Source organism: Thunnus albacares, chromosome 24 (assembly GCF_914725855.1).
Source record: "Thunnus albacares chromosome 24, fThuAlb1.1, whole genome shotgun sequence".
NCBI lineage: Eukaryota > Metazoa > Chordata > Actinopteri > Scombriformes > Scombridae > Thunnus > Thunnus albacares.
In genome coordinates, this window is record NC_058129.1 from 2,511,432 (window position 1) to 2,530,000 (window position 18,569).

The 18,569-nt window shown below is 61.3% G+C and overlaps 54 non-coding genes across 54 annotated transcripts; all 54 read left to right on the top strand.

Moving 5' to 3' along the window:
* The first annotated feature begins 188 nt into the window (after nt 1-188).
* On the top strand, nt 189-307 carry LOC122977914. The gene has a single exon (XR_006402128.1). It is a non-coding gene; the product is annotated as a 5S ribosomal RNA (ribosomal RNA).
* A 224-nt stretch (nt 308-531) lies between these two features.
* Nucleotides 532-650, top strand: LOC122978339. The gene has a single exon (XR_006402503.1). It is a non-coding gene; the product is annotated as a 5S ribosomal RNA (ribosomal RNA).
* A 224-nt stretch (nt 651-874) lies between these two features.
* On the top strand, nt 875-993 carry LOC122978340. Its single transcript, XR_006402504.1, has one exon. It is a non-coding gene; the product is annotated as a 5S ribosomal RNA (ribosomal RNA).
* A 212-nt stretch (nt 994-1,205) lies between these two features.
* On the top strand, nt 1,206-1,324 carry LOC122978341. Its single transcript, XR_006402505.1, has one exon. It is a non-coding gene; the product is annotated as a 5S ribosomal RNA (ribosomal RNA).
* A 224-nt stretch (nt 1,325-1,548) lies between these two features.
* On the top strand, nt 1,549-1,667 carry LOC122978342. The gene has a single exon (XR_006402506.1). It is a non-coding gene; the product is annotated as a 5S ribosomal RNA (ribosomal RNA).
* A 224-nt stretch (nt 1,668-1,891) lies between these two features.
* LOC122977936 lies at nt 1,892-2,010 on the top strand. The gene has a single exon (XR_006402150.1). It is a non-coding gene; the product is annotated as a 5S ribosomal RNA (ribosomal RNA).
* A 224-nt stretch (nt 2,011-2,234) lies between these two features.
* LOC122978343 lies at nt 2,235-2,353 on the top strand. Its single transcript, XR_006402507.1, has one exon. It is a non-coding gene; the product is annotated as a 5S ribosomal RNA (ribosomal RNA).
* Nucleotides 2,354-2,577: 224 nt separating this feature from the next.
* On the top strand, nt 2,578-2,696 carry LOC122978344. The gene has a single exon (XR_006402508.1). It is a non-coding gene; the product is annotated as a 5S ribosomal RNA (ribosomal RNA).
* Nucleotides 2,697-2,920: 224 nt separating this feature from the next.
* LOC122977971 lies at nt 2,921-3,039 on the top strand. The gene has a single exon (XR_006402184.1). It is a non-coding gene; the product is annotated as a 5S ribosomal RNA (ribosomal RNA).
* Nucleotides 3,040-3,251: 212 nt separating this feature from the next.
* On the top strand, nt 3,252-3,370 carry LOC122978345. Its single transcript, XR_006402509.1, has one exon. It is a non-coding gene; the product is annotated as a 5S ribosomal RNA (ribosomal RNA).
* A 224-nt stretch (nt 3,371-3,594) lies between these two features.
* Nucleotides 3,595-3,713, top strand: LOC122978346. The gene has a single exon (XR_006402510.1). It is a non-coding gene; the product is annotated as a 5S ribosomal RNA (ribosomal RNA).
* A 224-nt stretch (nt 3,714-3,937) lies between these two features.
* LOC122977937 lies at nt 3,938-4,056 on the top strand. Its single transcript, XR_006402151.1, has one exon. It is a non-coding gene; the product is annotated as a 5S ribosomal RNA (ribosomal RNA).
* Nucleotides 4,057-4,280: 224 nt separating this feature from the next.
* On the top strand, nt 4,281-4,399 carry LOC122977881. Its single transcript, XR_006402095.1, has one exon. It is a non-coding gene; the product is annotated as a 5S ribosomal RNA (ribosomal RNA).
* A 224-nt stretch (nt 4,400-4,623) lies between these two features.
* On the top strand, nt 4,624-4,742 carry LOC122978348. The gene has a single exon (XR_006402512.1). It is a non-coding gene; the product is annotated as a 5S ribosomal RNA (ribosomal RNA).
* A 212-nt stretch (nt 4,743-4,954) lies between these two features.
* Nucleotides 4,955-5,073, top strand: LOC122978349. Its single transcript, XR_006402513.1, has one exon. It is a non-coding gene; the product is annotated as a 5S ribosomal RNA (ribosomal RNA).
* A 224-nt stretch (nt 5,074-5,297) lies between these two features.
* On the top strand, nt 5,298-5,416 carry LOC122978350. Its single transcript, XR_006402514.1, has one exon. It is a non-coding gene; the product is annotated as a 5S ribosomal RNA (ribosomal RNA).
* Nucleotides 5,417-5,640: 224 nt separating this feature from the next.
* Nucleotides 5,641-5,759, top strand: LOC122977938. The gene has a single exon (XR_006402152.1). It is a non-coding gene; the product is annotated as a 5S ribosomal RNA (ribosomal RNA).
* A 224-nt stretch (nt 5,760-5,983) lies between these two features.
* Nucleotides 5,984-6,102, top strand: LOC122978351. The gene has a single exon (XR_006402515.1). It is a non-coding gene; the product is annotated as a 5S ribosomal RNA (ribosomal RNA).
* Nucleotides 6,103-6,326: 224 nt separating this feature from the next.
* On the top strand, nt 6,327-6,445 carry LOC122978352. Its single transcript, XR_006402516.1, has one exon. It is a non-coding gene; the product is annotated as a 5S ribosomal RNA (ribosomal RNA).
* Nucleotides 6,446-6,669: 224 nt separating this feature from the next.
* Nucleotides 6,670-6,788, top strand: LOC122977915. The gene has a single exon (XR_006402129.1). It is a non-coding gene; the product is annotated as a 5S ribosomal RNA (ribosomal RNA).
* Nucleotides 6,789-7,012: 224 nt separating this feature from the next.
* Nucleotides 7,013-7,131, top strand: LOC122978353. Its single transcript, XR_006402517.1, has one exon. It is a non-coding gene; the product is annotated as a 5S ribosomal RNA (ribosomal RNA).
* Nucleotides 7,132-7,355: 224 nt separating this feature from the next.
* On the top strand, nt 7,356-7,474 carry LOC122978355. The gene has a single exon (XR_006402518.1). It is a non-coding gene; the product is annotated as a 5S ribosomal RNA (ribosomal RNA).
* Nucleotides 7,475-7,686: 212 nt separating this feature from the next.
* On the top strand, nt 7,687-7,805 carry LOC122978356. Its single transcript, XR_006402519.1, has one exon. It is a non-coding gene; the product is annotated as a 5S ribosomal RNA (ribosomal RNA).
* A 224-nt stretch (nt 7,806-8,029) lies between these two features.
* On the top strand, nt 8,030-8,148 carry LOC122978357. The gene has a single exon (XR_006402520.1). It is a non-coding gene; the product is annotated as a 5S ribosomal RNA (ribosomal RNA).
* Nucleotides 8,149-8,372: 224 nt separating this feature from the next.
* On the top strand, nt 8,373-8,491 carry LOC122978358. The gene has a single exon (XR_006402521.1). It is a non-coding gene; the product is annotated as a 5S ribosomal RNA (ribosomal RNA).
* A 224-nt stretch (nt 8,492-8,715) lies between these two features.
* Nucleotides 8,716-8,834, top strand: LOC122978360. The gene has a single exon (XR_006402523.1). It is a non-coding gene; the product is annotated as a 5S ribosomal RNA (ribosomal RNA).
* Nucleotides 8,835-9,058: 224 nt separating this feature from the next.
* On the top strand, nt 9,059-9,177 carry LOC122978361. Its single transcript, XR_006402524.1, has one exon. It is a non-coding gene; the product is annotated as a 5S ribosomal RNA (ribosomal RNA).
* A 212-nt stretch (nt 9,178-9,389) lies between these two features.
* On the top strand, nt 9,390-9,508 carry LOC122978076. The gene has a single exon (XR_006402285.1). It is a non-coding gene; the product is annotated as a 5S ribosomal RNA (ribosomal RNA).
* A 224-nt stretch (nt 9,509-9,732) lies between these two features.
* LOC122978362 lies at nt 9,733-9,851 on the top strand. The gene has a single exon (XR_006402525.1). It is a non-coding gene; the product is annotated as a 5S ribosomal RNA (ribosomal RNA).
* Nucleotides 9,852-10,075: 224 nt separating this feature from the next.
* Nucleotides 10,076-10,194, top strand: LOC122978363. Its single transcript, XR_006402526.1, has one exon. It is a non-coding gene; the product is annotated as a 5S ribosomal RNA (ribosomal RNA).
* Nucleotides 10,195-10,406: 212 nt separating this feature from the next.
* Nucleotides 10,407-10,525, top strand: LOC122978364. Its single transcript, XR_006402527.1, has one exon. It is a non-coding gene; the product is annotated as a 5S ribosomal RNA (ribosomal RNA).
* Nucleotides 10,526-10,749: 224 nt separating this feature from the next.
* LOC122978365 lies at nt 10,750-10,868 on the top strand. The gene has a single exon (XR_006402528.1). It is a non-coding gene; the product is annotated as a 5S ribosomal RNA (ribosomal RNA).
* Nucleotides 10,869-11,092: 224 nt separating this feature from the next.
* LOC122978366 lies at nt 11,093-11,211 on the top strand. The gene has a single exon (XR_006402529.1). It is a non-coding gene; the product is annotated as a 5S ribosomal RNA (ribosomal RNA).
* A 224-nt stretch (nt 11,212-11,435) lies between these two features.
* Nucleotides 11,436-11,554, top strand: LOC122978367. Its single transcript, XR_006402530.1, has one exon. It is a non-coding gene; the product is annotated as a 5S ribosomal RNA (ribosomal RNA).
* Nucleotides 11,555-11,766: 212 nt separating this feature from the next.
* LOC122978368 lies at nt 11,767-11,885 on the top strand. Its single transcript, XR_006402531.1, has one exon. It is a non-coding gene; the product is annotated as a 5S ribosomal RNA (ribosomal RNA).
* A 224-nt stretch (nt 11,886-12,109) lies between these two features.
* Nucleotides 12,110-12,228, top strand: LOC122978369. The gene has a single exon (XR_006402532.1). It is a non-coding gene; the product is annotated as a 5S ribosomal RNA (ribosomal RNA).
* A 224-nt stretch (nt 12,229-12,452) lies between these two features.
* On the top strand, nt 12,453-12,571 carry LOC122978372. Its single transcript, XR_006402534.1, has one exon. It is a non-coding gene; the product is annotated as a 5S ribosomal RNA (ribosomal RNA).
* Nucleotides 12,572-12,795: 224 nt separating this feature from the next.
* Nucleotides 12,796-12,914, top strand: LOC122978373. Its single transcript, XR_006402535.1, has one exon. It is a non-coding gene; the product is annotated as a 5S ribosomal RNA (ribosomal RNA).
* A 212-nt stretch (nt 12,915-13,126) lies between these two features.
* LOC122978374 lies at nt 13,127-13,245 on the top strand. Its single transcript, XR_006402536.1, has one exon. It is a non-coding gene; the product is annotated as a 5S ribosomal RNA (ribosomal RNA).
* Nucleotides 13,246-13,469: 224 nt separating this feature from the next.
* On the top strand, nt 13,470-13,588 carry LOC122978375. The gene has a single exon (XR_006402538.1). It is a non-coding gene; the product is annotated as a 5S ribosomal RNA (ribosomal RNA).
* Nucleotides 13,589-13,812: 224 nt separating this feature from the next.
* Nucleotides 13,813-13,931, top strand: LOC122978376. Its single transcript, XR_006402539.1, has one exon. It is a non-coding gene; the product is annotated as a 5S ribosomal RNA (ribosomal RNA).
* A 224-nt stretch (nt 13,932-14,155) lies between these two features.
* Nucleotides 14,156-14,274, top strand: LOC122978219. Its single transcript, XR_006402389.1, has one exon. It is a non-coding gene; the product is annotated as a 5S ribosomal RNA (ribosomal RNA).
* Nucleotides 14,275-14,498: 224 nt separating this feature from the next.
* On the top strand, nt 14,499-14,617 carry LOC122978377. The gene has a single exon (XR_006402540.1). It is a non-coding gene; the product is annotated as a 5S ribosomal RNA (ribosomal RNA).
* Nucleotides 14,618-14,829: 212 nt separating this feature from the next.
* On the top strand, nt 14,830-14,948 carry LOC122978378. Its single transcript, XR_006402541.1, has one exon. It is a non-coding gene; the product is annotated as a 5S ribosomal RNA (ribosomal RNA).
* A 224-nt stretch (nt 14,949-15,172) lies between these two features.
* LOC122978379 lies at nt 15,173-15,291 on the top strand. The gene has a single exon (XR_006402542.1). It is a non-coding gene; the product is annotated as a 5S ribosomal RNA (ribosomal RNA).
* A 224-nt stretch (nt 15,292-15,515) lies between these two features.
* On the top strand, nt 15,516-15,634 carry LOC122978380. Its single transcript, XR_006402543.1, has one exon. It is a non-coding gene; the product is annotated as a 5S ribosomal RNA (ribosomal RNA).
* Nucleotides 15,635-15,858: 224 nt separating this feature from the next.
* On the top strand, nt 15,859-15,977 carry LOC122977896. Its single transcript, XR_006402110.1, has one exon. It is a non-coding gene; the product is annotated as a 5S ribosomal RNA (ribosomal RNA).
* Nucleotides 15,978-16,201: 224 nt separating this feature from the next.
* LOC122978382 lies at nt 16,202-16,320 on the top strand. The gene has a single exon (XR_006402544.1). It is a non-coding gene; the product is annotated as a 5S ribosomal RNA (ribosomal RNA).
* Nucleotides 16,321-16,544: 224 nt separating this feature from the next.
* On the top strand, nt 16,545-16,663 carry LOC122978384. The gene has a single exon (XR_006402546.1). It is a non-coding gene; the product is annotated as a 5S ribosomal RNA (ribosomal RNA).
* A 224-nt stretch (nt 16,664-16,887) lies between these two features.
* On the top strand, nt 16,888-17,006 carry LOC122978385. The gene has a single exon (XR_006402547.1). It is a non-coding gene; the product is annotated as a 5S ribosomal RNA (ribosomal RNA).
* Nucleotides 17,007-17,230: 224 nt separating this feature from the next.
* LOC122978386 lies at nt 17,231-17,349 on the top strand. Its single transcript, XR_006402548.1, has one exon. It is a non-coding gene; the product is annotated as a 5S ribosomal RNA (ribosomal RNA).
* Nucleotides 17,350-17,573: 224 nt separating this feature from the next.
* On the top strand, nt 17,574-17,692 carry LOC122978387. Its single transcript, XR_006402549.1, has one exon. It is a non-coding gene; the product is annotated as a 5S ribosomal RNA (ribosomal RNA).
* Nucleotides 17,693-17,916: 224 nt separating this feature from the next.
* LOC122978388 lies at nt 17,917-18,035 on the top strand. Its single transcript, XR_006402550.1, has one exon. It is a non-coding gene; the product is annotated as a 5S ribosomal RNA (ribosomal RNA).
* Nucleotides 18,036-18,259: 224 nt separating this feature from the next.
* LOC122978040 lies at nt 18,260-18,378 on the top strand. Its single transcript, XR_006402250.1, has one exon. It is a non-coding gene; the product is annotated as a 5S ribosomal RNA (ribosomal RNA).
* The last annotated feature ends 191 nt before the right edge of the window (nt 18,379-18,569 follow it).

Genomic DNA, 18,569 nt, shown 5'->3' on the forward strand with positions numbered 1-18,569 from the left:
TTAACGTAGGGATCCTCTCTCTTGTTTTCCTCCGTGTCTGTGCAGAACTGTGCGCGGGAGTCCCGCTCTCTGGTGTTTCTCCCAGGGAGGAACGGATGGGAACGCTCCCGGCGCAGCTGCCGCCTGGGCCTTGGAGGCGCGTCTGACGAGCGCCACCCCTAAGAGGCCCATGTGTGGTACCTTGGACAGCTTACGGCCATACCACCCTGAACACGCCCGATCTCGTCTGATCTCGAAAGCCAAGCAGGGTCGGGCCTGGTTAGTACTTGGACGGGAGACCGCCTGGGAATACCAGGTGCTGTAAGCTTTTTCACTTTTCTCCACAAGCGCCCGTCCGCCGCGCTTAACGTAGGGATCCTCTCTCTTGTTTTCCTCCGTGTCTGTGCAGAACTGTGCGCGGGAGTCCCGCTCTCTGGTGTTTCTCCGAGGGAGGAACGGATGGGAACGCTCCCGGCGCAGCTGCCGCCTGGGCCTTGGAGGCGCGTCTGACGAGCGCCACCCCTAAGAGGCCCATGCGTGGTACCTTGGACAGCTTACGGCCATACCACCCTGAACACGCCCGATCTCGTCTGATCTCGGAAGCCAAGCAGGGTCGGGCCTGGTTAGTACTTGGACGGGAGACCGCCTGGGAATACCAGGTGCTGTAAGCTTTTTCACTTTTCTCCACAAGCGCCCGTCCGCCGCGCTTAACGTAGGGATCCTCTCTCTTGTTTTCCTCCGTGTCTGTGCAGAACTGTGCGCGGGAGTCCCGCTCTCTGGTGTTTCTCCCAGGGAGGAACGGATGGGAACGCTCCCGGCGCAGCTGCCGCCTGGGCCTTGGAGGCGCGTCTGACGAGCGCCACCCCTAAGAGGCCCATGCGTGGTACCTTGGACAGCTTACGGCCATACCACCCTGAACACGCCCGATCTCGTCTGATCTCGGAAGCCAAGCAGGGTCGGGCCTGGTTAGTACTTGGACGGGAGACCGCCTGGGAATACCAGGTGCTGTAAGCTTTTTCACTTTTCTCCACAAGCGCCCGTCCGCCGCGCTTAACGTAGGGATCCTCTCTCTTGTTTTCCTCTGTGTCTGTGCAGAACTGTGCGCGGGAGTCCCGCTCTCTGGTGTTTCTCCGAGGGAGGAACGGATGGGAACGCTGCCGCCTGGGCCTTGGAGGCGCCTCTGACGAGCGCCACCCCTAAGAGGCCCATGCGTGGTACCTTGGACAGCTTACGGCCATACCACCCTGAACACGCCCGATCTCGTCTGATCTCGGAAGCCAAGCAGGGTCGGGCCTGGTTAGTACTTGGACGGGAGACCGCCTGGGAATACCAGGTGCTGTAAGCTTTTTCACTTTTCTCCACAAGCGCCCGTCCGCCGCGCTTAACGTAGGGATCCTCTCTCTTGTTTTCCTCCGTGTCTGTGCAGAACTGTGCGCGGGAGTCCCGCTCTCTGGTGTTTCTCCGAGGGAGGAACGGATGGGAACGCTCCCGGCGCAGCTGCCGCCTGGGCCTTGGAGGCGCGTCTGACGAGCGCCACCCCTAAGAGGCCCATGCATGGTACCTTGGACAGCTTACGGCCATACCACCCTGAACACGCCCGATCTCGTCTGATCTCGGAAGCCAAGCAGGGTCGGGCCTGGTTAGTACTTGGACGGGAGACCGCCTGGGAATACCAGGTGCTGTAAGCTTTTTCACTTTTCTCCACAAGCGCCCGTCCGCCGCGCTTAACGTAGGGATCCTCTCTCTTGTTTTCCTCCGTGTCTGTGCAGAACTGTGCGCGGGAGTCCCGCTCTCTGGTGTTTCTCCCAGGGAGGAACGGATGGGAACGCTCCCGGCGCAGCTGCCGCCTGGGCCTTGGAGGCGCGTCTGACGAGCGCCACCCCTAAGAGGCCCATGCGTGGTACCTTGGACAGCTTACGGCCATACCACCCTGAACACGCCCGATCTCGTCTGATCTTGGAAGCCAAGCAGGGTCGGGCCTGGTTAGTACTTGGACGGGAGACCGCCTGGGAATACCAGGTGCTGTAAGCTTTTTCACTTTTCTCCACAAGCGCCCGTCCACCGCGCTTAATGTAGGGATCCTCTCTCTTGTTTTCCTCCGTGTCTGTGCAGAACTGTGCGCGGGAGTCCTGCTCTCTGGTGTTTCTCCCAGGGAGGAACGGATGGGAACGCTCCCGGCGCAGCTGCCGCCTGGGCCTTGGAGGCGCGTCTGACGAGCGCCACCCCTAAGAGGCCCATGCGTGGTACCTTGGACAGCTTACGGCCATACCACCCTGAACACGCCCGATCTCGTCTGATCTCGGAAGCCAAGCAGGGTCGGGCCTGGTTAGTACTTGGACGGGAGACCGCCTGGGAATACCAGGTGCTGTAAGCTTTTTCACTTTTCTCCACAAGCGCCCGGCCGCCGCGCTTAACGTAGGGATCCTCTCTCTTGTTTTCCTCCGTGTCTGTGCAGAACTGTGCGCGGGAGTCCCGCTCTCTGGTGTTTCTCCCAGGGAGGAACGGATGGGAACGCTCCCGGCGCAGCTGCCGCCTGGGCCTTGGAGGCGCGTCTGACGAGCGCCACCCCTAAGAGGCCCATGCGTGGTACCTTGGACAGCTTACGGCCATACCACCCTGAACACGCCCGATCTCGTCTGATCTCGGAAGCCAAGCAGGGTCGGGCCTGGTTAGTACTTGGACGGGAGACCGCCTGGGAATACCAGGTGCTGTAAGCTTTTTCACTTTTCTCCACAAGCGCCCGTCCGCCGCGCTTAACGTAGGGATCCTCTCTCTTGTTTTCCTCCGTGTCTGTGCAGAACTGTGCGCGGGAGTCCCGCTCTCTGGTGTTTCTCCCAGGGAGGAACGGATGGGAACGCTCCCGGCGCAGCTGCCGCCTGGGCCTTGGAGGCGCGTCTGACGAGCGCCACCCCTAAGAGGCCCATGCGTGGTACCTTGGACAGCTTACGGCCATACCACCCTGAACACGCCCGATCTCGTCTGATCTCGGAAGCCAAGCACGGTCGGGCCTGGTTAGTACTTGGACGGGAGACCGCCTGGGAATACCAGGTGCTGTAAGCTTTTTCACTTTTCTCCACAAGCGCCCGTCCGCCGCGCTTAACGTAGGGATCCTCTCTCTTGTTTTCCTCTGTGTCTGTGCAGAACTGTGCGCGGGAGTCCCGCTCTCTGGTGTTTCTCCGAGGGAGGAACGGATGGGAACGCTGCCGCCTGGGCCTTGGAGGCGCCTCTGACGAGCGCCACCCCTAAGAGGCCCATGCGTGGTACCTTGGACAGCTTACGGCCATACCACCCTGAACACGCCCGATCTCGTCTGATCTCGGAAGCCAAGCAGGGTCGGGCCTGGTTAGTACTTGGACGGGAGACCGCCTGGGAATACCAGGTGCTGTAAGCTTTTTCACTTTTCTCCACAAGCGCCCGTCCGCCGCGCTTAACGTAGGGATCCTCTCTCTTGTTTTCCTCCGTGTCTGTGCAGAACTGTGCGCGGGAGTCCCGCTCTCTGGTGTTTCTCCGAGGGAGGAACGGATGGGAACGCTCCCGGCGCAGCTGCCGCCTGGGCCTTGGAGGCGCGTCTGACGAGCGCCACCCCTAAGAGGCCCATGCATGGTACCTTGGACAGCTTACGGCCATACCACCCTGAACACGCCCGATCTCGTCTGATCTCGGAAGCCAAGCAGGGTCGGGCCTGGTTAGTACTTGGACGGGAGACCGCCTGGGAATACCAGGTGCTGTAAGCTTTTTCACTTTTCTCCACAAGCGCCCGTCCGCCGCGCTTAACGTAGGGATCCTCTCTCTTGTTTTCCTCCGTGTCTGTGCAGAACTGTGCGCGGGAGTCCCGCTCTCTGGTGTTTCTCCCAGGGAGGAACGGATGGGAACGCTCCCGGCGCAGCTGCCGCCTGGGCCTTGGAGGCGCGTCTGACGAGCGCCACCCCTAAGAGGCCCATGCGTGGTACCTTGGACAGCTTACGGCCATACCACCCTGAACACGCCCGATCTCGTCTGATCTTGGAAGCCAAGCAGGGTCGGGCCTGGTTAGTACTTGGACGGGAGACCGCCTGGGAATACCAGGTGCTGTAAGCTTTTTCACTTTTCTCCACAAGCGCCCGTCCACCGCGCTTAATGTAGGGATCCTCTCTCTTGTTTTCCTCCGTGTCTGTGCAGAACTGTGCGCGGGAGTCCTGCTCTCTGGTGTTTCTCCCAGGGAGGAACGGATGGGAACGCTCCCGGCGCAGCTGCCGCCTGGGCCTTGGAGGCGCGTCTGACGAGCGCCACCCCTAAGAGGCCCATGCGTGGTACCTTGGACAGCTTACGGCCATACCACCCTGAACACGCCTGATCTCGTCTGATCTCGGAAGCCAAGCAGGGTCGGGCCTGGTTAGTACTTGGACGGGAGACCGCCTGGGAATACCAGGTGCTGTAAGCTTTTTCACTTTTCTCCACAAGCGCCCGGCCGCCGCGCTTAACGTAGGGATCCTCTCTCTTGTTTTCCTCCGTGTCTGTGCAGAACTGTGCGCGGGAGTCCCGCTCTCTGGTGTTTCTCCCAGGGAGGAACGGATGGGAACGCTCCCGGCGCAGCTGCCGCCTGGGCCTTGGAGGCGCGTCTGACGAGCGCCACCCCTAAGAGGCCCATGCGTGGTACCTTGGACAGCTTACGGCCATACCACCCTGAACACGCCCGATCTCGTCTGATCTCGGAAGCCAAGCAGGGTCGGGCCTGGTTAGTACTTGGACGGGAGACCGCCTGGGAATACCAGGTGCTGTAAGCTTTTTCACTTTTCTCCACAAGCGCCCGTCCGCCGCGCTTAACGTAGGGATCCTCTCTCTTGTTTTCCTCTGTGTCTGTGCAGAACTGTGCGCGGGAGTCCCGCTCTCTGGTGTTTCTCCGAGGGAGGAACGGATGGGAACGCTGCCGCCTGGGCCTTGGAGGCGCCTCTGACGAGCGCCACCCCTAAGAGGCCCATGCGTGGTACCTTGGACAGCTTACGGCCATACCACCCTGAACACGCCCGATCTCGTCTGATCTCGGAAGCCAAGCAGGGTCGGGCCTGGTTAGTACTTGGACGGGAGACCGCCTGGGAATACCAGGTGCTGTAAGCTTTTTCACTTTTCTCCACAAGCGCCCGTCCGCCGCGCTTAACGTAGGGATCCTCTCTCTTGTTTTCCTCCGTGTCTGTGCAGAACTGTGCGCGGGAGTCCCGCTCTCTGGTGTTTCTCCGAGGGAGGAACGGATGGGAACGCTCCCGGCGCAGCTGCCGCCTGGGCCTTGGAGGCGCGTCTGACGAGCGCCACCCCTAAGAGGCCCATGCATGGTACCTTGGACAGCTTACGGCCATACCACCCTGAACACGCCCGATCTCGTCTGATCTCGGAAGCCAAGCAGGGTCGGGCCTGGTTAGTACTTGGACGGGAGACCGCCTGGGAATACCAGGTGCTGTAAGCTTTTTCACTTTTCTCCACAAGCGCCCGTCCGCCGCGCTTAACGTAGGGATCCTCTCTCTTGTTTTCCTCCGTGTCTGTGCAGAACTGTGCGCGGGAGTCCCGCTCTCTGGTGTTTCTCCCAGGGAGGAACGGATGGGAACGCTCCCGGCGCAGCTGCCGCCTGGGCCTTGGAGGCGCGTCTGACGAGCGCCACCCCTAAGAGGCCCATGCGTGGTACCTTGGACAGCTTACGGCCATACCACCCTGAACACGCCCGATCTCGTCTGATCTTGGAAGCCAAGCAGGGTCGGGCCTGGTTAGTACTTGGACGGGAGACCGCCTGGGAATACCAGGTGCTGTAAGCTTTTTCACTTTTCTCCACAAGCGCCCGTCCACCGCGCTTAATGTAGGGATCCTCTCTCTTGTTTTCCTCCGTGTCTGTGCAGAACTGTGCGCGGGAGTCCTGCTCTCTGGTGTTTCTCCCAGGGAGGAACGGATGGGAACGCTCCCGGCGCAGCTGCCGCCTGGGCCTTGGAGGCGCGTCTGACGAGCGCCACCCCTAAGAGGCCCATGCGTGGTACCTTGGACAGCTTACGGCCATACCACCCTGAACACGCCCGATCTCGTCTGATCTCGGAAGCCAAGCAGGGTCGGGCCTGGTTAGTACTTGGACGGGAGACCGCCTGGGAATACCAGGTGCTGTAAGCTTTTTCACTTTTCTCCACAAGCGCCCGGCCGCCGCGCTTAACGTAGGGATCCTCTCTCTTGTTTTCCTCCGTGTCTGTGCAGAACTGTGCGCGGGAGTCCCGCTCTCTGGTGTTTCTCCCAGGGAGGAACGGATGGGAACGCTCCCGGCGCAGCTGCCGCCTGGGCCTTGGAGGCGCGTCTGACGAGCGCCACCCCTAAGAGGCCCATGCGTGGTACCTTGGACAGCTTACGGCCATACCACCCTGAACACGCCCGATCTCGTCTGATCTCGGAAGCCAAGCAGGGTCGGGCCTGGTTAGTACTTGGACGGGAGACCGCCTGGGAATACCAGGTGCTGTAAGCTTTTTCACTTTTCTCCACAAGCGCCCGTCCGCCGCGCTTAACGTAGGGATCCTCTCTCTTGTTTTCCTCCGTGTCTGTGCAGAACTGTGCGCGGGAGTCCCGCTCTCTGGTGTTTCTCCCAGGGAGGAACGGATGGGAACGCTCCCGGCACAGCTGCCGCCTGGGCCTTGGAGGCGCGTCTGACGAGCGCCACCCCTAAGAGGCCCATGTGTGGTACCTTGGACAGCTTACGGCCATACCACCCTGAACACGCCCGATCTCGTCTGATCTCGAAAGCCAAGCAGGGTCGGGCCTGGTTAGTACTTGGACGGGAGACCGCCTGGGAATACCAGGTGCTGTAAGCTTTTTCACTTTTCTCCACAAGCGCCCGTCCGCCGCGCTTAACGTAGGGATCCTCTCTCTTGTTTTCCTCCGTGTCTGTGCAGAACTGTGCGCGGGAGTCCCGCTCTCTGGTGTTTCTCCGAGGGAGGAACGGATGGGAACGCTCCCGGCTCAGCTGCCGCCTGGGCCTTGGAGGCGCGTCTGACGAGCGCCACCCCTAAGAGGCCCATGCGTGGTACCTTGGACAGCTTACGGCCATACCACCCTGAACACGCCCGATCTCGTCTGATCTCGGAAGCCAAGCAGGGTCGGGCCTGGTTAGTACTTGGACGGGAGACCGCCTGGGAATACCAGGTGCTGTAAGCTTTTTCACTTTTCTCCACAAGCGCCCGTCCGCCGCGCTTAACGTAGGGATCCTCTCTCTTGTTTTCCTCCGTGTCTGTGCAGAACTGTGCGCGGGAGTCCCGCTCTCTGGTGTTTCTCCCAGGGAGGAACGGATGGGAACGCTCCCGGCGCAGCTGCCGCCTGGGCCTTGGAGGCGCGTCTGACGAGCGCCACCCCTAAGAGGCCCATGCGTGGTACCTTGGACAGCTTACGGCCATACCACCCTGAACACGCCCGATCTCGTCTGATCTCGGAAGCCAAGCAGGGTCGGGCCTGGTTAGTACTTGGACGGGAGACCGCCTGGGAATACCAGGTGCTGTAAGCTTTTTCACTTTTCTCCACAAGCGCCCGTCCGCCGCGCTTAACGTAGGGATCCTCTCTCTTGTTTTCCTCTGTGTCTGTGCAGAACTGTGCGCGGGAGTCCCGCTCTCTGGTGTTTCTCCGAGGGAGGAACGGATGGGAACGCTGCCGCCTGGGCCTTGGAGGCGCCTCTGACGAGCGCCACCCCTAAGAGGCCCATGCGTGGTACCTTGGACAGCTTACGGCCATACCACCCTGAACACGCCCGATCTCGTCTGATCTCGGAAGCCAAGCAGGGTCGGGCCTGGTTAGTACTTGGACGGGAGACCGCCTGGGAATACCAGGTGCTGTAAGCTTTTTCACTTTTCTCCACAAGCGCCCGTCCGCCGCGCTTAACGTAGGGATCCTCTCTCTTGTTTTCCTCCGTGTCTGTGCAGAACTGTGCGCGGGGGTCCCGCTCTCTGGTGTTTCTCCGAGGGAGGAACGGATGGGAACGCTCCCGGCGCAGCTGCCGCCTGGGCCTTGGAGGCGCGTCTGACGAGCGCCACCCCTAAGAGGCCCATGCATGGTACCTTGGACAGCTTACGGCCATACCACCCTGAACACGCCCGATCTCGTCTGATCTCGGAAGCCAAGCAGGGTCGGGCCTGGTTAGTACTTGGACGGGAGACCGCCTGGGAATACCAGGTGCTGTAAGCTTTTTCACTTTTCTCCACAAGCGCCCGTCCGCCGCGCTTAACGTAGGGATCCTCTCTCTTGTTTTCCTCCGTGTCTGTGCAGAACTGTGCGCGGGAGTCCCGCTCTCTGGTGTTTCTCCGAGGGAGGAACGGATGGGAACGCTCCCGGCGCAGCTGCCGCCTGGGCCTTGGAGGCGCGTCTGACGAGCGCCACCCCTAAGAGGCCCATGCGTGGTACCTTGGACAGCTTACGGCCATACCACCCTGAACACGCCCGATCTCGTCTGATCTCGGAAGCCAAGCAGGGTCGGGCCTGGTTAGTACTTGGACGGGAGACCGCCTGGGAATACCAGGTGCTGTAAGCTTTTTCACTTTTCTCCACAAGCGCCCGTCCGCCGCGCTTAACGTAGGGATCCTCTCTCTTGTTTTCCTCCGTGTCTGTGCAGAACTGTGCGCGGGAGTCCCGCTCTCTGGTGTTTCTCCCAGGGAGGAACGGATGGGAACGCTCCCGGCGCAGCTGCCGCCTGGGCCTTGGAGGCGCGTCTGACGAGCGCCACCCCTAAGAGGCCCATGCGTGGTACCTTGGACAGCTTACGGCCATACCACCCTGAACACGCCCGATCTCGTCTGATCTCGGAAGCCAAGCAGGGTCGGGCCTGGTTAGTACTTGGACGGGAGACCGCCTGGGAATACCAGGTGCTGTAAGCTTTTTCACTTTTCTCCACAAGCGCCCGTCCGCCGCGCTTAACGTAGGGATCCTCTCTCTTGTTTTCCTCCGTGTCTGTGCAGAACTGTGCGCGGGAGTCCCGCTCTCTGGTGTTTCTCCCAGGGAGGAACGGATGGGAACGCTCCCGGCGCAGCTGCCGCCTGGGCCTTGGAGGCGCGTCTGACGAGCGCCACCCCTAAGAGGCCCATGCGTGGTACCTTGGACAGCTTACGGCCATACCACCCTGAACACGCCCGATCTCGTCTGATCTCGGAAGCCAAGCAGGGTCGGGCCTGGTTAGTACTTGGACGGGAGACCGCCTGGGAATACCAGGTGCTGTAAGCTTTTTCACTTTTCTCCACAAGCGCCCGTCCGCCGCGCTTAACGTAGGGATCCTCTCTCTTGTTTTCCTCCGTGTCTGTGCAGAACTGTGCGCGGGAGTCCCGCTCTCTGGTGTTTCTCCGAGGGAGGAACGGATGGGAACGCTGCCGCCTGGGCCTTGGAGGCGCCTCTGACGAGCGCCACCCCTAAGAGGCCCATGCGTGGTACCTTGGACAGCTTACGGCCATACCACCCTGAACACGCCCGATCTCGTCTGATCTCGGAAGCCAAGCAGGGTCGTGCCTGGTTAGTACTTGGACGGGAGACCGCCTGGGAATACCAGGTGCTGTAAGCTTTTTCACTTTTCTCCACAAGCGCCCGTCCGCCGCGCTTAACGTAGGGATCCTCTCTCTTGTTTTCCTCCGTGTCTGTGCAGAACTGTGCGCGGGAGTCCCGCTCTCTGGTGTTTCTCCGAGGGAGGAACGGATGGGAACGCTCCCGGCGCAGCTGCCGCCTGGGCCTTGGAGGCGCGTCTGACGAGCGCCACCCCTAAGAGGCCCATGCGTGGTACCTTGGACAGCTTACGGCCATACCACCCTGAACACGCCCGATCTCGTCTGATCTCGGAAGCCAAGCAGGGTCGGGCCTGGTTAGTACTTGGACGGGAGACCGCCTGGGAATACCAGGTGCTGTAAGCTTTTTCACTTTTCTCCACAAGCGCCCGTCCGCCGCGCTTAACGTAGGGATCCTCTCTCTTGTTTTCCTCCGTGTCTGTGCAGAACTGTGCGCGGGAGTCCCGCTCTCTGGTGTTTCTCCCAGGGAGGAACGGATGGGAACGCTCCCGGCGCAGCTGCCGCCTGGGCCTTGGAGGCGCGTCTGACGAGCGCCACCCCTAAGAGGCCCATGCGTGGTACCTTGGACAGCTTACGGCCATACCACCCTGAACACGCCCGATCTCGTCTGATCTCGGAAGCCAAGCAGGGTCGGGCCTGGTTAGTACTTGGACGGGAGACCGCCTGGGAATACCAGGTGCTGTAAGCTTTTTCACTTTTCTCCACAAGCGCCCGTCCGCCGCGCTTAACGAAGGGATCCTCTCTCTTGTTTTCCTCCGTGTCTGTGCAGAACTGTGCGCGGGAGTCCCGCTCTCTGGTGTTTCTCCCAGGGAGGAACGGATGGGAACGCTGCCGCCTGGGCCTTGGAGGCGCGTCTGACGAGCGCCACCCCTAAGAGGCCCATGCGTGGTACCTTGGACAGCTTACGGCCATACCACCCTGAACACGCCCGATCTCGTCTGATCTCGGAAGCCAAGCAGGGTCGGGCCTGGTTAGTACTTGGACGGGAGACCGCCTGGGAATACCAGGTGCTGTAAGCTTTTTCACTTTTCTCCACAAGCGCCCGTCCGCCGCGCTTAACGTAGGGATCCTCTCTCTTGTTTTCCTCCGTGTCTGTGCAGAACTGTGCGCGGGAGTCCCGCTCTCTGGTGTTTCTCCGAGGGAGGAACGGATGGGAACGCTCCCGGCGCAGCTGCCGCCTGGGCCTTGGAGGCGCGTCTGACGAGCGCCACCCCTAAGAGGCCCATGCGTGGTACCTTGGACAGCTTACGGCCATACCACCCTGAACACGCCCGATCTCGTCTGATCTCGGAAGCCAAGCAGGGTCGGGCCTGGTTAGTACTTGGACGGGAGACCGCCTGGGAATACCAGGTGCTGTAAGCTTTTTCACTTTTCTCCACAAGCGCCCGTCCGCCGCGCTTAACGTAGGGATCCTCTCTCTTGTTTTCCTCCGTGTCTGTGCAGAACTGTGCGCGGGAGTCCCGCTCTCTGGTGTTTCTCCGAGGGAGGAACGGATGGGAACGCTCCCGGCGCAGCTGCCGCCTGGGCCTTGGAGGCGCGTCTGACGAGCGCCACCCCTAAGAGGCCCATGCGTGGTACCTTGGACAGCTTACGGCCATACCACCCTGAACACGCCCGATCTCGTCTGATCTCGGAAGCCAAGCAGGGTCGGGCCTGGTTAGTACTTGGACGGGAGACCGCCTGGGAATACCAGGTGCTGTAAGCTTTTTCACTTTTCTCCACAAGCGCCCGTCCGCCGCGCTTAACGTAGGGATCCTCTCTCTTGTTTTCCTCCGTGTCTGTGCAGAACTGTGCGCGGGAGTCCCGCTCTCTGGTGTTTCTCCCAGGGAGGAACGGATGGGAACGCTCCCGGCGCAGCTGCCGCCTGGGCCTTGGAGGCGCGTCTGACGAGCGCCACCCCTAAGAGGCCCATGCGTGGTACCTTGGACAGCTTACGGCCATACCACCCTGAACACGCCCGATCTCGTCTGATCTCGGAAGCCAAGCAGGGTCGGGCCTGGTTAGTACTTGGACGGGAGACCGCCTGGGAATACCAGGTGCTGTAAGCTTTTTCACTTTTCTCCACAAGCGCCCGTCCGCCGCGCTTAACGTAGGGATCCTCTCTCTTGTTTTCCTCTGTGTCTGTGCAGAACTGTGCGCGGGAGTCCCGCTCTCTGGTGTTTCTCCGAGGGAGGAACGGATGGGAACGCTGCCGCCTGGGCCTTGGAGGCGCCTCTGACGAGCGCCACCCCTAAGAGGCCCATGCGTGGTACCTTGGACAGCTTACGGCCATACCACCCTGAACACGCCCGATCTCGTCTGATCTCGGAAGCCAAGCAGGGTCGGGCCTGGTTAGTACTTGGACGGGAGACCGCCTGGGAATACCAGGTGCTGTAAGCTTTTTCACTTTTCTCCACAAGCGCCCGTCCGCCGCGCTTAACGTAGGGATCCTCTCTCTTGTTTTCCTCCGTGTCTGTGCAGAACTGTGCGCGGGAGTCCCGCTCTCTGGTGTTTCTCCCAGGGAGGAACGGATGGGAACGCTCCCGGCGCAGCTGCCGCCTGGGCCTTGGAGGCGCGTCTGACGAGCGCCACCCCTAAGAGGCCCATGCGTGGTACCTTGGACAGCTTACGGCCATACCACCCTGAACACGCCCGATCTCGTCTGATCTCGGAAGCCAAGCAGGGTCGGGCCTGGTTAGTACTTGGACGGGAGACCGCCTGGGAATACCAGGTGCTGTAAGCTTTTTCACTTTTCTCCACAAGCGCCCGTCCGCCGCGCTTAACGTAGGGATCCTCTCTCTTGTTTTCCTCCGTGTCTGTGCAGAACTGTGCGCGGGAGTCCCGCTCTCTGGTGTTTCTCCCAGGGAGGAACGGATGGGAACGCTCCCGGCGCAGCTGCCGCCTGGGCCTTGGAGGCGCGTCTGACGAGCGCCACCCCTAAGAGGCCCATGCGTGGTACCTTGGACAGCTTACGGCCATACCACCCTGAACACGCCCGATCTCGTCTGATCTCGGAAGCCAAGCAGGGTCGGGCCTGGTTAGTACTTGGACGGGAGACCGCCTGGGAATACCAGGTGCTGTAAGCTTTTTCACTTTTCTCCACAAGCGCCCGTCCGCCGCGCTTAACGTAGGGATCCTCTCTCTTGTTTTCCTCCGTGTCTGTGCAGAACTGTGCGCGGGAGTCCCGCTCTCTGGTGTTTCTCCCAGGGAGGAACGGATGGGAACGCTCCCGGCGCAGCTGCCGCCTGGGCCTTGGAGGCGCGTCTGACGAGCGCCACCCCTAAGAGGCCCATGCGTGGTACCTTGGACAGCTTACGGCCATACCACCCTGAACACGCCCGATCTCGTCTGATCTCGGAAGCCAAGCAGGGTCGGGCCTGGTTAGTACTTGGACGGGAGACCGCCTGGGAATACCAGGTGCTGTAAGCTTTTTCACTTTTCTCCACAAGCGCCCGTCCGCCGCGCCTAACGTAGGGATCCTCTCTCTTGTTTTCCTCCGTGTCTGTGCAGAACTGTGCGCGGGAGTCCCGCTCTCTGGTGTTTCTCCGAGGGAGGAACGGATGGGAACGCTGCCGCCTGGGCCTTGGAGGCGCGTCTGACGAGCGCCACCCCTAAGAGGCCCATGCGTGGTACCTTGGACAGCTTACGGCCATACCACCCTGAACACGCCCGATCTCGTCTGATCTCGGAAGCCAAGCAGGGTCGGGCCTGGTTAGTACTTGGACGGGAGACCGCCTGGGAATACCAGGTGCTGTAAGCTTTTTCACTTTTCTCCACAAGCGCCCGTCCGCCGCGCTTAACGTAGGGATCCTCTCTCTTGTTTTCCTCCGTGTCTGTGCAGAACTGTGCGCGGGAGTCCCGCTCTCTGGTGTTTCTCCGAGGGAGGAACGGATGGGAACGCTCCCGGCGCAGCTGCCGCCTGGGCCTTGGAGGCGCGTCTGACGAGCGCCACCCCTAAGAGGCCCATGCGTGGTACCTTGGACAGCTTACGGCCATACCACCCTGAACACGCCCGATCTCGTCTGATCTCGGAAGCCAAGCAGGGTCGGGCCTGGTTAGTACTTGGACGGGAGACCGCCTGGGAATACCAGGTGCTGTAAGCTTTTTCACTTTTCTCCACAAGCGCCCGTCCGCCGCGCTTAACGTAGGGATCCTCTCTCTTGTTTTCCTCCGTGTCTGTGCAGAACTGTGCGCGGGAGTCCCGCTCTCTGGTGTTTCTCCGAGGGAGGAACGGATGGGAACGCTCCCGGCGCAGCTGCCGCCTGGGCCTTGGAGGCGCGTCTGACGAGCGCCACCCCTAAGAGGCCCATGCGTGGTACCTTGGACAGCTTACGGCCATACCACCCTGAACACGCCCGATCTCGTCTGATCTCGGAAGCCAAGCAGGGTCGGGCCTGGTTAGTACTTGGACGGGAGACCGCCTGGGAATACCAGGTGCTGTAAGCTTTTTCACTTTTCTCCACAAGCGCCCGTCCGCCGCGCTTAACGTAGGGATCCTCTCTCTTGTTTTCCTCCGTGTCTGTGCAGAACTGTGCGCGGGAGTCCCGCTCTCTGGTGTTTCTCCGAGGGAGGAACGGATGGGAACGCTCCCGGCGCAGCTGCCGCCTGGGCCTTGGAGGCGCGTCTGACGAGCGCCACCCCTAAGAGGCCCATGCGTGGTACCTTGGACAGCTTACGGCCATACCACCCTGAACACGCCCGATCTCGTCTGATCTCGGAAGCCAAGCAGGGTCGGGCCTGGTTAGTACTTGGATGGGAGACCGCCTGGGAATACCAGGTGCTGTAAGCTTTTTCACTTTTCTCCACAAGCGCCCGTCCGCCGCGCTTAACGTAGGGATCCTCTCTCTTGTTTTCCTCCGTGTCTGTGCAGAACTGTGCGCGGGAGTCCCGCTCTCTGGTGTTTCTCCGAGGGAGGAACGGATGGGAACGCTCCCGGCGCAGCTGCCGCCTGGGCCTTGGAGGCGCGTCTGACGAGCGCCACCCCTAAGAGGCCCATGCGTGGTACCTTGGACAGCTTACGGCCATACCACCCTGAACACGCCCGATCTCGTCTGATCTCGGAAGCCAAGCAGGGTCGGGCCTGGTTAGTACTTGGACGGGAGACCGCCTGGGAATACCAGGTGCTGTAAGCTTTTTCACTTTTCTCCACAAGCGCCCGTCCGCCGCGCTTAACGTAGGGATCCTCTCTCTTGTTTTCCTCCGTGTCTGTGCAGAACTGTGCGCGGGAGTCCCGCTCTCTGGTGTTTCTCCGAGGGAGGAACGGATGGGAACGCTGCCGCCTGGGCCTTGGAGGCGCGTCTGACGAGCGCCACCCCTAAGAGGCCCATGCGTGGTACCTTGGACAGCTTACGGCCATACCACCCTGAACACGCCCGATCTCGTCTGATCTCGGAAGCCAAGCAGGGTCGGGCCTGGTTAGTACTTGGACGGGAGACCGCCTGGGAATACCAGGTGCTGTAAGCTTTTTCACTTTTCTCCACAAGCGCCCGTCCGCCGCGCTTAACGTAGGGATCCTCTCTCTTGTTTTCCTCCGTGTCTGTGCAGAACTGTGCGCGGGAGTCCCGCTCTCTGGTGTTTCTCCGAGGGAGGAACGGATGGGAACGCTCCCGGCGCAGCTGCCGCCTGGGCCTTGGAGGCGCGTCTGACGAGCGCCACCCCTAAGAGGCCCATGCGTGGTACCTTGGACAGCTTACGGCCATACCACCCTGAACACGCCCGATCTCGTCTGATCTCGGAAGCCAAGCAGGGTCGGGCCTGGTTAGTACTTGGACGGGAGACCGCCTGGGAATACCAGGTGCTGTAAGCTTTTTCACTTTTCTCCACAAGCGCCCGTCCGCAGCGCTCAACGTAGGGATCCTCTCTCTTGTTTTCCTCCGTGTCTGTGCAGAACTGTGCGCGGGAGTCCCGCTCTCTGGTGTTTCTCCGAGGGAGGAACGGATGGGAACGCTCCCGGCGCAGCTGCCGCCTGGGCCTTGGAGGCGCGTCTGACGAGCGCCACCCCTAAGAGGCCCATGCGTGGTACCTTGGACAGCTTACGGCCATACCACCCTGAACACGCCCGATCTCGTCTGATCTCGGAAGCCAAGCAGGGTCGGGCCTGGTTAGTACTTGGACGGGAGACCGCCTGGGAATACCAGGTGCTGTAAGCTTTTTCACTTTTCTCCACAAGCGCCCGTCTGCCGCGCTTAACGTAGGGATCCTCTCTCTTGTTTTCCTCCGTGTCTGTGCAGAACTGTGCGCGGGAGTCCCGCTCTCTGGTGTTTCTCCCAGGGAGGAACGGATGGGAACGCTCCCGGCGCAGCTGCCGCCTGGGCCTTGGAGGCGCGTCTGACGAGCGCCACCCCTAAGAGGCCCATGCGTGGTACCTTGGACAGCTTACGGCCATACCACCCTGAACACGCCCGATCTCGTCTGATCTCGGAAGCCAAGCAGGGTCGGGCCTGGTCAGTACTTGGACGGGAGACCGCCTGAGAATACCAGGTGCTGTAAGCTTTTTCACTTTTCTCCACAAGCGCCCGTCCGCCGCGCTTAACGTAGGGATCCTCTCTCTTGTTTTCCTCCGTGTCTGTGCAGAACTGTGCGCGGGAGTCCCGCTCTCTGGTGTTTCTCCCAGGGAGGAACGGATGGGAACGCTCCCGGCGCAGCTGCCGCCTGGGCCTTGGAGGCGCGTCTGACGAGCGCCACCCCTAAGAGGCCCATGCGTGGTACTTTGGACAGCTTACGGCCATACCACCCTGAACACGCCCGATCTCGTCTGATCTCGGAAGCCAAGCAGGGTCGGGCCTGGTTAGTACTTGGACGGGAGACCGCCTGGGAATACCAGGTGCTGTAAGCTTTTTCACTTTTCTCCACAAGCGCCCGTCCGCCGCGCTTAACGTAGGGATCCTCTCTCTTGTTTTCCTCCGTGTCTGTGCAGAACTGTGCGCGGGAGTCCCGCTCTCTGGTGTTTCTCCGAGGGAGGAACGGATGGGAACGCTCCCGGCGCAGCTGCCGCCTGGGCCTTGGAGGCGCGTCTGACGAGCGCCACCCCTAAGAGGCCCATGCGTGGTACCTTGGACAGCTTACGGCCATACCACCCTGAACACGCCCGATCTCGTCTGATCTCGGAAGCCAAGCAGGGTCGGGCCTGGTTAGTACTTGGACGGGAGACCGCCTGGGAATACCAGGTGCTGTAAGCTTTTTCACTTTTCTCCACAAGCGCCCGTCCGCCGCGCTTAACGTAGGGATCCTCTCTCTTGTTTTCCTCCGTGTCTGTGCAGAACTGTGCGCGGGAGTCCCGCTCTCTGGTGTTTCTCCGAGGGAGGAACGGATGGGAACGCTCCCGGCGCAGCTGCCGCCTGGGCCTTGGAGGCGCGTCTGACGAGCGCCACCCCTAAGAGGCCCATGCGTGGTACCTTGGACAGCTTACGGCCATACCACCCTGAACACGCCCGATCTCGTCTGATCTCGGAAGCCAAGCAGGGTCGGGCCTGGTTAGTACTTGGACGGGAGACCGCCTGGGAATACCAGGTGCTGTAAGCTTTTTCACTTTTCTCCACAAGCGCCCGTCCGCCGCGCTTAACGTAGGGATCCTCTCTCTTGTTTTCCTCCGTGTCTGTGCAGAACTGTGCGCGGGAGTCCCGCTCTCTGGTGTTTCTCCGAGGGAGGAACGGATGGTAACGCTCCCGGCGCAGCTGCCGCCTGGGCCTTGGAGGCGCGTCTGACGAGCGCCACCCCTAAGAGGCCCATGCGTGGTACCTTGGACAGCTTACGGCCATACCACCCTGAACACGCCCGATCTCGTCTGATCTCGGAAGCCAAGCAGGGTCGGGCCTGGTTAGTACTTGGACGGGAGACCGCCTGGGAATACCAGGTGCTGTAAGCTTTTTCACTTTTCTCCACAAGCGCCCGTCCGCCGCGCTTAACGTAGGGATCCTCTCTCTTGTTTTCCTCCGTGTCTGTGCAGAACTGTGCGCGGGAGTCCCGCTCCCTGGTGTTTCTCCGAGGGAGGAACGGATGGGAACGCTCCCGGCGCAGCTGCCGCCTGGGCCTTGGAGGCGCGTCTGACGAGCGCCACCCCTAAGAGGCCCATGCGTGGTACCTTGGACAGCTTACGGCCATACCACCCTGAACACGCCCGATCTCGTCTGATCTCGGAAGCCAAGCAGGGTCGGGCCTGGTTAGTACTTGGACGGGAGACCGCCTGGGAATACCAGGTGCTGTAAGCTTTTTCACTTTTCTCCACAAGCGCCCGTCCGCAGCGCTCAACGTAGGGATCCTCTCTCTTGTTTTCCTCCGTGTCTGTGCAGAACTGTGCGCGGGAGTCCCGCTCTCTGGTGTTTCTCCGAGGGAGGAACGGATGGGAACGCTCCCGGCGCAGCTGCCGCCTGGGCCTTGGAGGCGCGTCTGACGAGCGCCACCCCTAAGAGGCCCATGCGTGGTACCTTGGACAGCTTACGGCCATACCACCCTGAACACGCCCGATCTCGTCTGATCTCGGAAGCCAAGCAGGGTCGGGCCTGGTTAGTACTTGGACGGGAGACCGCCTGGGAATACCAGGTGCTGTAAGCTTTTTCACTTTTCTCCACAAGCGCCCGTCCGCCGCGCTTAACGTAGGGATCCTCTCTCTTGTTTTCCTCCGTGTCTGTGCAGAACTGTGCGCGGGAGTCCCGCTCTCTGGTGTTTCTCCCAGGGAGGAACGGATGGGAACGCTCCCGGCGCAGCTGCCGCCTGGGCCTTGGAGGCGCGTCTGACGAGCGCCACCCCTAAGAGGCCCATGCGTGGTACCTTGGACAGCTTACGGCCATACCACCCTGAACACGCCCGATCTCGTCTGATCTCGGAAGCCAAGCAGGGTCGGGCCTGGTCAGTACTTGGACGGGAAACCGCCTGAGAATACCAGGTGCTGTAAGCTTTTTCACTTTTCTCCACAAGCGCCCGTCCGCCGCGCTTAACGTAGGGATCCTCTCTCTTGTTTTCCTCCGTGTCTGTGCAGAACTGTGCGCGGGAGTCCCGCTCTCTGGTGTTTCTCCCAGGGAGGAACGGATGGGAACGCTCCCGGCGCAGCTGCCGCCTGGGCCTTGGAGGCGCGTCTGACGAGCGCCA